Source organism: Lepidothrix coronata, unplaced genomic scaffold, assembly GCF_001604755.1.
Source record: "Lepidothrix coronata isolate B3197 unplaced genomic scaffold, Lepidothrix_coronata-1.0 Scaffold139, whole genome shotgun sequence".
Classification (NCBI taxonomy): Eukaryota; Metazoa; Chordata; class Aves; order Passeriformes; family Pipridae; genus Lepidothrix; species Lepidothrix coronata.
The window spans coordinates 325688-342308 of NW_016690319.1; the positions used below are offsets into that span (position 1 = coordinate 325688).

Genomic DNA, 16621 nt, shown 5'->3' on the forward strand with positions numbered 1-16621 from the left:
GGCCCCGCGCACAATGCCCGCCGCGCACGGCCCCACGCACAATGCCCGCCGCGCACGGCCCCACGCCGCGCAGGCTGCGCGACCCGTGCGCGCACACACGCGGCAGATGGGGCCTGCGGCGGAGGGGGTGAGCGGGGAGGGGGGCGACGAGCACGGCGAGAGAGGAGGAGGAGGAGAAGCAGGAGGAGGGGCGGGGGTGAGGGCTGAACAATATCCTGCTGGCGGGCGCGCCGCGCCAGCGCAGCGCCCGCCCCTCGGCGCGGAGCCTGCGCGGGCCGCGCCGGGCAGGGCAGGGCAGGTGCACGGCGGCGGCCCCGCAGGTCGGGGCGCGCCGCGGGGGGACCCCCGGGCGAGCTGCAGGGCCACGTGGGGGAAAGAAGTTTCTTCTGCCCCCCCACGTTCGATACCGACGGAGGTGAAGGTAAAGCAGCAGGCACGTTGCTTAAAGGTGACCGAGGTTGGGTGTAACCGGCCCCGTTCCGTGGCATCATCCACGCGGCAGCCCGCCGCTGCCTTTGGCAGCCAGAGCAACCCCCAGCACACCGTGGGGTGAGCGCGGTACATCGCTCCGGGCTCGGGACGGCGAGATGCCACCTCCCCACCAGCGTGCGGGACGTCACAAAACTGTCCCTGTGTCCTGTCCGCAGCGCGGGGCCGAAGGCCACCCCTGAAAGGTGAAAGCTAAAAGGTGGTAAAGTATTGACAAATAACTGCGAGACAGACATGGCTTTTTCCCATCATGCACTTGGAAAAAAGTAACCCGACAAGCCAAACTTGAAAGCAACAAGTTTGTACAAGCTACGAGATAAGAGAAAAATTAAACTTCTTTATTGATAAAATGCATAGTGTTTAAATAGACTATGCCTAAAAGGAAAGTTGCATCATCAAAGAAAACATGAACTGTTGCATAGACAGATAGATAACCAAAATGTTTAGGGTAGTAACTTTAAAACAACCAAAAACAAAAAACCCCAATACAAACGTGAGGCAGCAGCAAAAGTAGGCGAGTGGGAAGGCTAATACTAGTTCTGTAATACGCAAAATAATACGGCTTCTGTACATTATAAAGAGGAAAATTTTCACTACACATATTTATTACTTATTATAAAAGAAGAAGAATGCATCAAGACTAGGTAAAGAAACACACTGACATTTACCAAAATAAGCACAAATAGCATACAGGGCGTGCAGGAAAAAAGAAAATGGTAATAGCGTGAAATGCATGAAATATGTATCGTATTATGCAGTGCATAAAATAGATTATAATCTCAGAAGCAAAGAAATGCAAGGCTGGAAAATGAATACACTCTTACATAATACTATTATTCAAAGCAGAGCAAGTGGAGGTGGCATACGTAGGAAACGATAAAAGTTGTATCTATGTTGTGTGTCTTGAAAAAAGGTTACTAAGGTGGTTACCGAGAGTGGTGAAGAGGGAAAAAAAAAAAACAAACCCAAAACCTAAAACCCAAGAAACATATTTCACAAAGAAAACAAGGGAAAATGTAGATGACATCTTCCATAACATGTGATCAAGGGATAACTGTCTAGAGGGTTGTTTGTTTAGAAACCAATCTTTTTCCAACAAGATAGACTATCATTCAGTCCCTCTTAAAAAAAAAAAAAAGAAAAAGAGAAACAAAGAGATAATTATTATTTCCCAATACATTTGAATACTTGGAGGAAAACCAGTCTTAAATAGCTGAATTCAAACTTTGTGGGCACAATGAAAAATATCAACATTGTGTCATTTTTTCCAACCTTTTCAAAAAAGCATGATCAGTAAACTTCAGCAGTAAGCAAGACTGACCACTAAAGAAAGTCATGAAGGATGTGAGAGTTTCAGCTGGCAGTATGCTGCCTGCAGCATGACAGGAGAAGGACACTGGAGATAATTTGAGAGATGCAGAGCTGATTAGAATAGAGCAAATATGATCTGGAACAAGATTTGGGACTAAAACACCACCTTATCAAAATGATTACCAGACATGACAATAACTAACAACAAAAGATTAAAATCTTCTAAAATAAAGTTTGCTTTGGTGTTCACAAATCATTCTCTTCATGTTAAAAAAAAAAAATTAAAATGTTTGGATTAAAACAAAGTGATTAATCTAAAAAGCAGAGATGGTGAATTAAAGGAGCAGGGAGATAACAATCTGATAATACAGGAGCACAGAAGGCCTAATAATGATATTATTACACACACTAACCAAACACTGACAAACAAATATTCTGTTAATTATATAATTGTGCATATGCTTCCTATGCTTGGGATAAATGATTATGGAAAACAACTCTCTTCTTGAAATTGCTTATATGTACTAAACCTTATAAATTTCCTACCACATGGATTAATCTAATTCCCATACACCACTTATGCCTGGTAAAGTATTTACTACAGACTTGGAAAGCCAAGCGTGGAACCCTTGCTTTGACTAGAAAGCACAAATTACTAAAGGCTGGTATGTCTTGACAGATAGACAACAATCAGATATCTCTTATCAATACCAAAGTACTTGGAATAAATTCAAGATACAGATATCTGATTTTCATTTGACCTATTACAATTTGCACTTCACTGTGTCAACTTTGATATTAAAATGTTCCACTAGAAGAAAGTTATTTATAATAAAAATATATATAAAGAACAGAAGATGAATAGATATTGTCATGGATACATATGCAGCCAATCATTTAAATATGCGGCAATAGTAGCATCATATTTTTCATAGCTTCTAGTCAACATACAGCAGGCAAATATATCCTTAATAAAGGTTATTAATCCTTAATAAAGTTGTTGGGCTATGTTTATGATATATAAATGCATTTGCACTAGGTTGTGTTGAAATAAGATAAAAGTTGGGCTGTGTTTTTTCCACCCCATGGTGAATTAACTCTCGAGCAGTGGTCTCAGTAGCTGCAAAGCAAAACAAATTCTCCCGTGTGGCACACTGCCTTGGTGCCTCCTAAGGCCTCTATTCCAATCTTTTCTTGTTCAAAATAAATTAGGAAATATGGGCCCAAATTTTGAGGCTTGGCTCTTGTGCAACACAAACAGAAATGACCTGGCAGCAGAGCAAAATCAGCAAGGCCGTGTATTTTCTTTTATCAGATTTCTTCGGGGAGATAAGGCTGATTGGGTTTTATACATATGTACTCCTGACAACACTGCGGCCATTTGGGTGACTCTTAAGCACCTGTGCTGGAGGTGATGCAGAGAAGCACAAGGGCCGGGGGACTGTTAGGAACCTCCCTTTGGTAGGGATTTGAATGCCTTTCCCCCACTGCAAGGGGTGATTGGTGCACATCTGTGGTTACTGGTAACTGCTGGACAGCAAGGCAATGAAAATACCAATCTGTGGCTTTCTGAAGGTAAACATCTATGGCCGAAAGGTGGATGACTTCTTGGTGGGCTTGTACCTAACTGCCATGTGGGTTGGACAGAATTGTGGGTGAAGGGGAAGGATGCGCCCTACTGTCTTATCCCACAGCTACCTGTGCAAACCTCATCACAGTCACTGCTGCTGTGCCAATGCAGTCCTGCAGCCCTACAAGTTTCGCACCTCTGACTGAAGTTGTTTTTCAGTCTCCTCAGACTGACTTCCCCCTTGCTTTGCCCTGAGCAACAATAGTTGCCTGACACTGCTCGAACGCTTTAACCAACCTGACTGCAGCAATCTCAATTTACATATGACCCAAGAATGTGATGCACACCAATGCGAATCACAGCATTCTGCAACATCCCCCACGCTGAACTCAAAAGTTACATACCAACCTAGATTTTTTTTTGACTGCAACCTGCCCCAGCCTGGATAGGATGCCTGTCAAAAAGCAAAAGTGCTATGAAATGAAATTCATAGCACTGAAAGGCATCGCACACAAGCTGTCGTCCCCTCTCACATTTTGCATGAGCAATTTCTGCTCGTTTGTGTTCTCTCACACACCATGTCCTGAAACAGTTACGTAAAATGAATATTTAACTTACGATAGTCAGCTGTATTGAACTGCACTTAATTGCTTATTAAGTGAAGTAAATTATCCTTACCATATTCATCAGAGGTGAAAAACCTACATATATGGCTACATGTAGTGCATTCATTAGTTTACAGACCCCAAACCCCCTGGGAAGTATCAGATATCTACACAGTGTCCCATGGTGCACTATTTTGTAGTTGGATGTCTCAGCTAGCTTGCAGATATGTAAAATCATATACAAACAGACATGTCCCTATTGATTGCCTCTGTGACGAGGCTCGTTTACTCCTGCAAACATTATCTGCAATGTACTTCAATCACAGAATCTTTTTTTAAAAACGGAGTTTAATAAGAATATGCAAAATGTGGTTTTGGATAAAACAAGCTGTTTTTACTCAAACTACCACACATTTTGTGCAAGTCATTTCACACCTGTGTGTCTATTTTGACTAGGACACTTGTACAAGTGAAGTATATACATACTTTTGCAGATGTGACCGCAAGAGTTATTTCAGTTCACCCCTTGGTGAGTCACAGAGAGGCAAAATGATGAAAGAAAATTAAGGAGTAAAACCCAACAAAAACGTTTGGCATGGTGAAGGGTGAACAAGACCCCTAATGAGAACAGCAAATCTTTTACCTCTGGTTGCCACAAGATATCTTAATTGCCTAGAATTTTAACAGAGGTGTGCCCATCAAAGATCACAGCAATGAAAAATAATGGTTAATTACATATATCTTACTCTGTAGTTGCAGTGTCTCTGCCTGCTACGTGGACAAACTTCAGTTCACTGCCTATCTGTAGTTGGACATGAACTCCCACAAACACTATCTATATGTTATTTAATATAAGCCAATATGTTTTATGACTGTGGATTTCACAACTACTTCAAATAATAAGCTTCAACTTTAAAATAAGCATTTTGGGGACCATGTCCTCTTCCATCCTTAGAACCTAGACTAGAACCTTGATGAGTCATGCTCGTAATTTCCATGTGGTAACTACAGCCAACTACTTCCACAGAAAAGAACAAATAAAAAAATGCAATGGAACTTTTATATAATTATATTTAATGCAATTAGGCAGCTGGAAGAAAGGAGGAGAGTTGGTGTCTTAGGATCAGTCAAGTTACCTATGTCATAAGTGTATGTTCAGCAGGTCACTAATTTCACAGCTTTCTCCTCAGAGGTATAATTTTAAGGTCTTTCCTATGAAGATGTTTAATATGGGATGTGGGGAGATGAAAAAAAGTGGTTCCTGTTGAAACTCTGATCATCACAGCACTAGATAACTCCTAGGCATGAGACAGGCATATAATTGTTACCTAAAAGAAGAGTCAGTTGATAAGTGGTTATTTTAGGGATGTGTCTGAATAGAAGCTCTCTTAATTTAACAGTATGTAAACCATGATCCCTGGACATATAAATCCATAGATCCAGTTATTTTTACTGGCTAAGAGCAAAGGTACACCAAGTTATCTCCAAAGTGGTTTGCAATGTTCTTGACTGATTCTGCTTTTTTCCAGTTCCTGACTCATTTTCCATCACTTGTATGCTGTTAGGAATACAGAAATTTGATCGAACAGTTCTGGATAAGGATCAATTTCACACAGCCCAAGAAAAGCTGTGCATTGTGGTAGAAAACATCTGAACCATTGCACTTAGCTCTACAGAGGGTTATTCAAGCATTATTATCTACAGCTTAGATGTTCATGCTGCTTGAACTCAAACCACAGTGATTTCTGACATAGGAATACTTCATCAACGGAAGAATCATCTCCTTCATTGACCTGATAGTATGAATAAAAATTTACTGATACAAACTGAAAACATGGAAGAGTTTTAAGTCTAAGGAAATGGTTAGAACTGATTGATGACTTAACTATGTCAAACTTTCATTATGAAACACAAAACCACATGAAATGTCCTATTTCCAGTTTCATTATTAACTCAGAACTCTGCCCAGGTTCTGCTACGCTTTTTCTAAGGTTCAAAACCTTTAAAGTAAAACTGTGCATCTAATTACAGCCAAACTTGACAGGAGTCAATATTCATTGTACATAAAATACATGCAAAATGTGTGGTTGTGGTGTAAAACAAATTGAAAGTTGGTGGTTTTGGCCGAATTAGCTTTTTCTTCTAGGGCTCCTTCCAATCTCAATCTCAGATGATTCCACAATAACAAAGACAAAATGAATGAGTTTTTCACAGTTCTTTTCAGGAACAATTAGCCATTAATATTCACGGCTCTTTTAAGGAACAAGGTACCTGTTAATATTCAGGCACTAACTAAAAAAAGGTTTAGCATATGCAGTGTCACTAAGATAAAGGTCATTTATACATATGTCAGAATATGCTTAGTTTAAGGCAAACAACATAAAGCAAAACCAAATCACTTCAAAATGTCACTCCAAGCGCCCTGTACATGTTCAAAATACTTGTTCTGATTTAGGAAAAAACAACCAAAAATAAGTGAGAAATTAACAAAAATGTATTCATATATTTAATGTATTATTTGCTAAAACAACAATGTTTCTAGATTTCCTGCTAAGTGGCTACAATGGAAACAAACTGAGGTGGAAAGCAGCAGTTGGGAACCCAGTAGAATACAATATTTTTAGGGCAAAATTTGCTTAATATTTATGATAGTAATTTATACTCATGAAAGCACTTGAAGGAAATGCCTGAACAGGTGTGTAAAATTAGTTCCTGCATTAAATACCAAAATTTTTATGGAAAGATCTCTTCTCTATAATTTGCTTCTGGCAGGTTATACTACAAACTCTTTCCCATATTAGATTTTTTCCTTCACAAATATTGGTAAGATGCTCACAAGAAGTTTTGGAATATTCTGCTCATGAAAAAGATGCAGTGCATTCTCTCAACTTATTTTTCCTTTATAGGTATACAGATGGAAAATCTCTCTGCACCACATCTGCAAATATGCCACTTCCAAGGTGGGTGGAGCCATGTGAGGAAATGCTCCAAATTATTGCAATCATAGAAAAATAATGTCCAAATTAATTTACCCCCATGTTTTTGAAACATGGGACACCTTCAAATATAAGAATTGCTCAATTTGCTGCCAGGAATGAGCTACACAGAAACCCTGCCATCTCACATCTAAGCCCATGCTTAAAGTTCTTTTAGATATTTCTGTGTAAAAAAGAGAAAGAAAACATATTCAACCCTTCATTTACTTAATACTAAGTGGTCATTGCTGTGGGCATGTCACAAAGTGTTATTGTCTTTTTCACTTGATTTAGGTCTATGAAACTCTTCCCATGGCCAAAAGAAATATTATGCCCTGTCCATACTGAACTTTTTAATAAAAAGCAGTAAAGCAATCTACTTCATCGTCAAATGATAGAAAGCAATTTAATTAATGCCTTTGGAGGGAACGCCTACATAAGTATCACAATCACAAGAATGTGTGTATATGCATATATGCATATATATGCCCAACCTCAGTCTGTCCTGTTGCTTTAATGTCATAACACTATAGGCCATGAGCAGCTGAAGGCAAAAGTGAACTCCTCTAATTTAAAATATCGTGCTGACTCAATTTTAAGGTTAAATGACATTGTGTAAGTTATTACAAGATTAAGTACTGGCTTCATCACAAGACAATTTAGCCCTAGAAAAAGCAGGCAGTATAGAGATGCTCACAGACAAACAAATTAAAAATAGTAAGTTATGAACAGGGGAAAATAAGTTTATGCCACACCGACAAAACCAAAAAGAAACAAAAAACCCAAACCCCAAAAGCAAAACACACAAAGACGCATGAAAAGCAGTATGCTATGTTAGATGTTTATCTATACATAAGAGACAGGTGTCACAAAAACAAAACAAAAAAATCACGAAGCTAAAGAGAAACTTTAACTCACCAGTTTCCATCTGTTATATCTGAATTCATGCATAATTGATTATCCATGACTGGTAAGTTCTTTTTTTTCACTAGCCTAACACAGTTTTCTAAACATTATGTGTTAAATCACCACCAAAGTAAAGGGTGTTTGAGAAACCGTAAGGGCAGAATAAAAATTTTTTAATGAAAAATAACATGTCAGTTAATAATAGAGCTGACCTATGTTTAAGAGAGAAATTTTAATCATGTGCATATTAAATATTAATAACCTATTCTGTTATTGTTATAATAAGGTTAAGTAAGCTTCTCCATGCTTAAGGAAAGAGAAAAAGTAGGAATATATAACAGCGAAAAAAAACCGCTGAGAAGCAGAGACATAAGGAAAATGTGTCAACAATAAACAAGAGGAAATGAGAAAGAAGGAAAAGATGAAGGTGGAAACTAATCTCTATGTGTCATTATGACTGCCAGAGTACTGGCAAAGAAGCAGCATCCTTTTATTTCAATTTTAATCATTTCTGAATTTTAATACCCTGCTCCTTTTGTAATTCTCCTGGCATTCCCTATATGCATCCATCCCAGCCAAAACACCAGTGTAAATTAAATGGCACACAACCACACCACTGATGTAGTTCTCCCAGTAGAACCAACTGAGTGACCAAAAAGCAGAGAAGGTATGACTACTTTGTGTCCCTGTAGACCACTGGCCAATTAAGTGACTTAATGTTCTTCAATTCCTTTAATTTTGAAAAGAAGGGCAGTGGTTAGGTAACCCAGCAATACAGAGCCATTAAAAAAAAATAAAGCAAGCCAGTAGTAATACAATAATCAGTGACCATCAGGGCCTGGAAAAATGAGTTTGCTCTCACTGGCACTAAGGAGCATCACATGATTATTTAATTACAGCTCTAATTTTTGTCTTGTGGATGGCAACATATCAACAATTAATAGGGCAAATAGAGGAGACTGCATTTTTAAAGAGACAGGACTTATATGAAATAGTGCTTGGTAATGCAATTTATCAGACAGTATAATGCTTCTTACGGCATATCTGTCATCCTGCCAAATATATAAAGAAATTCTACTGGTTCAATTCTCTTGCATGGTATCTATAAAATTCTTCCGGAATGCTTAGAAAACAATAACTACACCTGTGAGTATCCTAATTGTCATTTTAAGTGGCAATGCAGAAGTCAGTTACCTGTAGGACTTGCAACCCAAATAAAGTTTCAAATATAAACATGTTATTATAAAATTATCTTAAAAAGATTATAGCAAAATTCATCAGGAACGGCAAAAAGGATTATGGATTCAGTGAGTCAAGTGAAGAGAAAAAAAAAGAAAAAGAAAGTCAACAAAATACAGTCAACGGGACAGAGACTGATTTCGATTGATTGATTTGACTGTGAGATTTTCTTACGAAGGATACCGAAACTAGGGCCTCAACACCAATATTGTACCATTCCTGCACAGGACTTCTAGATAAGAAACGAAAAACAAGACCTAAAAGAAGACATATGATACATACGATCGATTGAAAAGCTCTGCTCTAAAACGGTTGGATGCGGTCTCCATTGTGCCTCATCCTGCAATGACGGCAGTGCAAAATCTAGGAACTGTGGAAGAGCACTTTTCACATTTAGGGGAATCTGCAAATGCATCACAAGAAAAACTAATTTTCTCCACCTTCTTGCACTTTTCCACAGCAATGTGTGGAACAAGCTATAAATCCCATAAATTTACATTATCCAGTATGTGTTTCAGACAATACTCATTATCTGACATAGGAAAAGCAGGCCCCAAATTTCCTCCCAGCAATAAGCTGTACCTGTGAAAAACCTACCAACCTACTCTTGGATTTTTTTTTAATCTTACTTCTCAATATAAAACTTAAACAGCTTTTTCGTTTAATAGTCTAAAATCTATCCTTTAAACAAGCAAAGAAATGCTGAGTTTGGGCCTTTGCACAGAAAAAAAACCAACACTGCTAAGCAGCAGTTCAAGTATTATTGCAAAAAGTGTGACTACAGAAGCAGTACTATTACAATAAATGCCCCATTCCTCCCAAAAATCGTGTCAAATTAAGTTGTTTTCATTGAAGACATGAACATTCTGGGTTGGAGATCTTAATCTATAATCTTAAAAAGAAAGCTGGCAAGCAAGAGCTTGTATGTAAAAGTAAATATCATTCTTTTTATGCACTGGTTACTACACAGATAACATGTCTTACAAAGACTGTAATTAAATGTCTAGTGCAGAAGTAACACTAAAAAGCATACAGTATTATTATATTACAATGAATCCTTAGAAGCTAAAACTGTCATTTTTAAGTTTTAAGATGCCTTTAATTATTCTTGAGACTTCTTACATTTATCAAGGAAGCCCACCTATGATGAAAAGCGTCAATAATTTAAAATCTTTTTAAGACTGCTCTCCACAAAAATATTAATTTAATCTTTGATTATGAACATTTTAAAACTTGCTGTGCAATTTCTCCCCACTTCATTTTTTGCCTTTGGTCTTTCTGTGAGTTTGTGTGCATGCACGCTCTCTCCCACTCTCTTTCCCCTCCTCTCTTTCTGTCTTTTATTTAATGTAATAGAATTAGGAATTCAGGGCATGTATGATATTTAGAATTTTTCTCCTGTTCATTGAAAATGTTTTTAATTACCTGGCTGTTATGACCAGACATATATTCTAAGTGCAGTTACTGAAAAGGATATACCTTTGTTGCACCTTTGTTTGAGTTCAGAGCAGCAATTCTTGGCACTTGTGCTGAAAATGTTTTCCACTTTAGGACTGATCTACAAATGCAAAGAATTACTTAATCCTTCGGTGTTCTATGAAACAAATATATTACTAATTTTATAGCTAAGTAAATAAACCATATTAAAGTGTATTAAAGGCCACATTTGTAGAAGAATAGTGCGCGGCAGCTTCCTTTTCTTTCATCTGAAGTTGTGACTACTGAGCATTTTCAAAATCAAGGTCACAGCATTAAGGATGGCAAACATAGCATGGACAGTTATGAACCCAAAATCACACATTTTTGTCAGGGCTGAAACCAGAACCAGGAGTCCAGACACTAGAAAAAATTATAAGACAGTCCTCCAAGTATATGTGAACTGAGTGCATCACCACTTTGTCTAGTGAGCAGCAAGTGGAATGACCCACAAATGATTGCTGCTGGCCAAATAAATCCTGTCAGAGCAGGATCCTGGGAAGATGAGATGCACTCGAGGTTTAAAGCACCTCCCTTATCTCCTCAGGTCATATCATGTCATAATGTCCCAAGGGAAAGATAGAGCAGATAGTCGCTGGAAGTTATGTAAGGCCAACACAGCTGATAGATGTGGCCCATCCTGATGTTCTGCACCCAGGTGCAGCTGGGGTGACTGAGGCCCATCTGCAGGCAAGCAGACGCTTCTGCCTATCTAACCTGCAGTTCACAACAGAGAAGCACAAGGTGGCGAGAGCTAACTCCTGTGAGCCTACAGCTGGGGAGAGGTGTCTCCAGCGATGCTTTACAACAGCTCACAGAGCAGAGCTAGCATAGGCTCCAGTGAAAGGAAGTCTTCTTAGAGTCCTAATCCCAGCATACACAGATGTGGAGTGTCTCACAGGACAACCAATCTCCACAGAGATCACTGTGTTGGTGTTCCAAATAAATAGCTAAGAGGTGGACCTTGGCATAAATACTAAGTGTTAGTGTGTTTCTCAGCCCATCTGAACACCTAACACTGATACCCTACAAAAACTGTAAAAACGAAGGTTTACCAACCTCTGCAGTGACACACCAGTGTGGATGGGAGCAAAGTCAGGCCCAACAAGTTTAAAAGGAAATATTTACTATTCAGACAGTGCCTGAGGTATGTTACTACACTCTACTATTACTACTATATTGCATTGCCATTCCTACTATACTGCACCAGATAACACAGATTAAGAGTAGATTACAGCTGGTTCAGGGCACGAGGACCAAATCAGAACATATGTACAAGATCAGTACTGACAAGTCTCCTTAAAATTAATCTTTATCAAGACTTATACCTACTGATAGCAATGCAGTGCAGAAACCATTAGAAAGTAGACATTTGCAAAGCAACAGAATGGATACCAATTAAGTAATGAAGGGTTGGTGATAACTGTGGTTAACTTACATGCCACAGGATGGCAAATATTCAAAAACACCAACATTTTTGAAGGAAATTTAGTATTATTAGTGTATCCTTTATACATTATAGTATATCCTTTTGGAAGTAACAGTTACAAGTTATGGTCAGGGTTATTGAGAGTTAAGGATACCACTGCCACGGGAACTGACAAACAAGTCAACTTAATGTTAAGTAATAATTTCAGAATCTGAGGAAAAAATGGACCTCTGATGTAGAGGTTATTACTGTAATTCTCCAACAGAGAATTTAGGGAAGCTTTCTGCAAACTATGGGTTATTCTGACTACAGTTATCTTCAGTTCAAATGCCAGGTACTTGGATGCATTAGTCCAAGATTAAAAGTAATATCAACAGGGCTTTCTGACATGGACTTTATAAAGTTGCAGAATTTCAGTATAACAGGCAGTAAGAACAGTAAGTTACTCTTTAACCGTCAAACTGTTTTACTTTTTTTTTTTTTTTTAGAATCAGTAGCAACTTTGTGACAACTAAAGTTTAAAAAATGCACTTGATTGCATAGTGACAGATTTGCAGAACATTTTTCATCACACACACATATGTGCTTTCAGTTATTAATAAAATGCTTCTGCCCTTAATCTGCCATTGCCTGAATATACAATTTCAGTGTCTTGGATAGACAAATACTGTTAAGGAATTCTGTTTTCCCTGTTTGAGATGTAATTCAATTACACCAAGTAAAACAGAATACTATGTCTTTAAAACTGGCTTCAGCATGCCACAGAAAGGAATACCGAATCACTTTTCTGTTAAGTTCCTCTTGGAGTGGAATGATAACAAAACTTTCTTCTCTTCTTCACCCCCCCCTTCGTTTTTTCCTCATTTTAAACAAGGAAGAGCCAGCAGCCCTCGGTAACACCACAGGTAGATATTAAACTGGAGACAGCCATTATTTAGTGGCGACAGGAATATAAATACATGCACTAACCTATAAGCTGGTGTTTACTTCAGGAAAGTAAGTCATATTTTTTCCTCTGATTGCCGTGCTGTCAGTTTAATGCAGCGTAAATAAACAGTAGGTGCATGATAGCTTTAAGTAGAAAGTGTTCATTCCACAAGAGGAGCAGATTACTGAAGCCTGATGCCTATAACGGCAAAAGCAGAACTTCCATTTTACCTGAAAATATAGCCTTCCACGCTAAGAGACTTGTGGCTTTTCTATTAAATTAATTTGTCAGAATTCTATGAAAAATATTATGTACTCAAGAACTTTACCAAAAACATTCATTTTTGCAGCCCTCAACTTGAACCATTTGAAAAAAACAAAAGCCAATCACTCCTCTGTAATTTCATCATCTCATTGCTCTAAATGAAAGCTTTATATAATCAACCTAATATAACAGAAAATAAAATGATATATAGAATTGCCTATACTTTGAGTTATTTTGTTCTTATAAATATATTCCCTGACTGAAAGTAAAAAAATTCCCCTTTGGAAAAAGCAATGATGTCTGAGAAGATTGTATATACACTCTACATCTATTAACATAAATTATAAGAAAGTAAAACGTTCCAGATGTGTTTAAACTGTTGTAGAAGGAAAGTTTGTGGCTTCATTGGTTATATATTAAATATATCTAGAGAGAGCAATGGCAGTTATACACAAGAAGGCAATAAAATGCTTCACTAGAGTCTATGTTAAAATACCATAGTTCCTAGAAATATGACTAAAATATTTCAGAAGTCATATTTCCTCCAGTTTTAATTCAGAAATCTGCTTTTAATAACTTTTTCTATATATTACATGCTATTTTGTTAATAAAATAATCTTGATTTTTTTTCCCCCAATACAGCTGGAAACCTAAAGAATTACTTCAAATTTCTCCAACAATGCTTAGATTAAAAAACAGATGACAATAAAAAGGTGACAATATTTCCAAAAATTGAATAGTTGATACATGTAAAAGATTTGGTGGTTTGCTTTTTAACAAGAACATCAGACTTCAGCTGATTGTCTTCTAAATGGCAGTAAACCCCTCTCTAGCCCAAACCTGAAATGCGGGAGAAACCTCTGTAAGAGGTTTTTGTGCTGCGGGGGTGGATTTGTCCATGTCCCCAGCAGGGCTGAACGTGGTGGTCGGTGCCCGTGGGATACTGGCAGGGCTGCAGGAATGGCTGCAGACAGGGCTGGCGCTGCCTGTCCTGCCTTGGGAAGCACATGAACAGAGGGCAGGTGCTCATCCGCTGACCTGCTGGGCCTACGCTGCAAACCAAAAAGGTGTCCTGCTCGCATACAAGATGGGGCAGTCTCTCTCTGCTTTTCATGCTGCCAAAGCACTATGTCCCATCAGTGAGTTACAGATCGACTCTGCTTTACAGTGTTTTCTTAGAAGCACAGCAGCAGGTTAGGAATCATGCGAATCACTAAAATAACAGGCGAGGGGAAACTGCAAGAGTTACTTTCCTATTTAAAGAATTAAGAAAAAAGAATGTAAAAAGGAAATGGACAGTTTTTCAAAGTGCATGCACAAAAAGCATTTCATTTAAATATTTTTTGTTCCAGTAAACTCTTTTGCATACAAAGGACTTATTTATTACATATTTGGACTTGTGGGAAAAAGGGAAGGAATGCACTGATTCCTGAAATAACTCTACAGTCTTTTTGGAGACTTCGCTCTTCTGTGCTCTTGTTCTACTCTGAACAGTTTTATTCCAGGGACGGAGGAATTCCTTGGAGTCAGTTGTTTCTTTTCCACTAGCTGTATTCAGGAGTGGGCATACATAGCATACTAGCCAGTGATTTTAATTTCTCCTCTGTTGCCTTATTATGTGTGTGCGTTGTCTGTTCAGACGCATGCTTATACGTGAACACGCATTTTCTGTCTGCTCATTTTTTTACCTACTCTATGTTATTTCACATTTCCATGGAAAACCATTGCTTCAACTTGAAAAGCAAGGTACTACCAATAATAATCTCAAATAGGAAGTGAATTAGAAAATTAGTGTATGTATAAAACATATTAAAGAGCATAGAGGAGTACGGGACTGAAAAGAGCACTCTCAAATTCTACAAACAGTGCTGCAGAGTAATTAGAAGATAGAAATTGCGGTGAACATCCTACATTCATGTCTATACACTCTACACTTACAGTTTCAAGTTGTTTTTGAATAGTGCGCCTGATTTGACACATTTCTATCTGGTGATTGTGTTAAATGCTTGAAGAGACAGTGAAATATCCAAGCATTCCTTGTGCTAACTACAGCTGAAATTTTACACTTATTGTAACCTTTTCTAACAATGTGAGAAAAACAGAGTAAATATATTAAATTTGTTTCACAACAGATGCTTAGGTTGTTAATATTTAAGATGCCTATTCATGCTATTCCTGTCTGCACATTTGTCAAAAATGTAAGCTTGAATGCTAATGTTTGCCAGCAGACTACAGCAGACAAATATACGAATGCACTGTACCAAAATAATATAAAGTAGAAATAAAGGGCTGCTGCTAACTCCCACCCAAGCAGCACGGACCAGAATGAAAGGGCACCTCCAGATCACATGCCCTGGAGTCTCTGCATCTGAATTTGAGAATTATTTTCTCAAAAGTGCTGCGCTCATTTGGATGGACTAAAACCAACGGAGAGCTTTCCTCAGTTTAAACTCATTTCAGCTTAGGAGCTGGTGCAAAGTGTTTCAGCAAACTTGCATTTTAGCGAAGTTTCTCTCGCAGTCAGAGAAAGCTGGAGACTGGCAGAGGGAAACTCCGGGTCGGGCAGGTGCCTGTCAGGAGCGCTCCCCCAGGCAGCCGGCAGGGACGACGACAAAGGGGCGAGGGTTTAGCAAAACCTCGGGTGGCGGGTTCGGAGAAGGAGCGGAAAAATCAAAAATAAAATCCAGGAGCACAGAGGCGAGCGAGTTCCTGGCACTGCTCCCCGTGACAGCGGCAGCGCCGGGTCGCGCCGCGGGCGGGCGGGGGGAACGTGCCACCCACTGCCACGGGCGCGTCCGCGGCTGGGCCAGCCGCCGCCGCTCGGCCGCCGGGCAACCCCGGCGCCCCGCGGAAGTACCACCCCGCGACCCCCCACCCGGCTTCCCGCGACCCCCCAGCCCGCTCCGAGCCGCCGCCTCGCCCCGCACCGCTCGCCGTCGGGGGCGCCGCCGCCCCGTACCCGCCGCTGCCGGGAGGCGCGCGGGGCCGGGTGAGAACTTTGCCAAACTTCTACGTTTTTCTTTTTTCCCCCCTCTGTCACCCATTCCCCCTGCTCTCCCTGTGCCGGTGGTGGATGAGGCGGCAGCGGAGCGGAACGGGGCCGGCGAGCGCCAGCGGCGCGGCGGCAGGTGTGAGCCCGTGCCGGCCGAGTAGCTCCTGCAGCGGCAGCGCCGAGCGGAGCCACCCGCCCCGCGCCTCCCCCCGCCCGCCCTCTCGTGCCGACACCGCCGGCCTCGGTAAATCAGCGCGGCGGGTGCCCCCGGCACGGCCCCGTCCCCCCCGTCCCCGAGGAGCGACGCCGAAGGAGCGGGACCGACTCACTCATGGGAGCGCGGCGGGCGAGGCCGGCGACACCTCCGGCTTCCGAGGCGCCGGCGAAGTTAATTGCACTGAAGTTCAAGTTGTCTTTTCACCCATCAGGAGTGGGCG

The 16621-nt window shown here is 40.1% G+C and overlaps 1 protein-coding gene across 1 annotated transcript in view; it reads right to left on the reverse strand.

Moving 5' to 3' along the window:
- Positions 1–16615, reverse strand: part of SATB1 (SATB homeobox 1) — a 92351-nt gene extending 75736 nt beyond the window's left edge. Inside the window, exon 1 of the mRNA XM_017827433.1 lies at positions 16514–16615. The gene's annotated coding sequence lies outside the window, so the exon portion shown is untranslated. The remainder of the gene's footprint in view (positions 1–16513) is intronic.
- Positions 16616–16621: the final 6 nt, after the last annotated feature.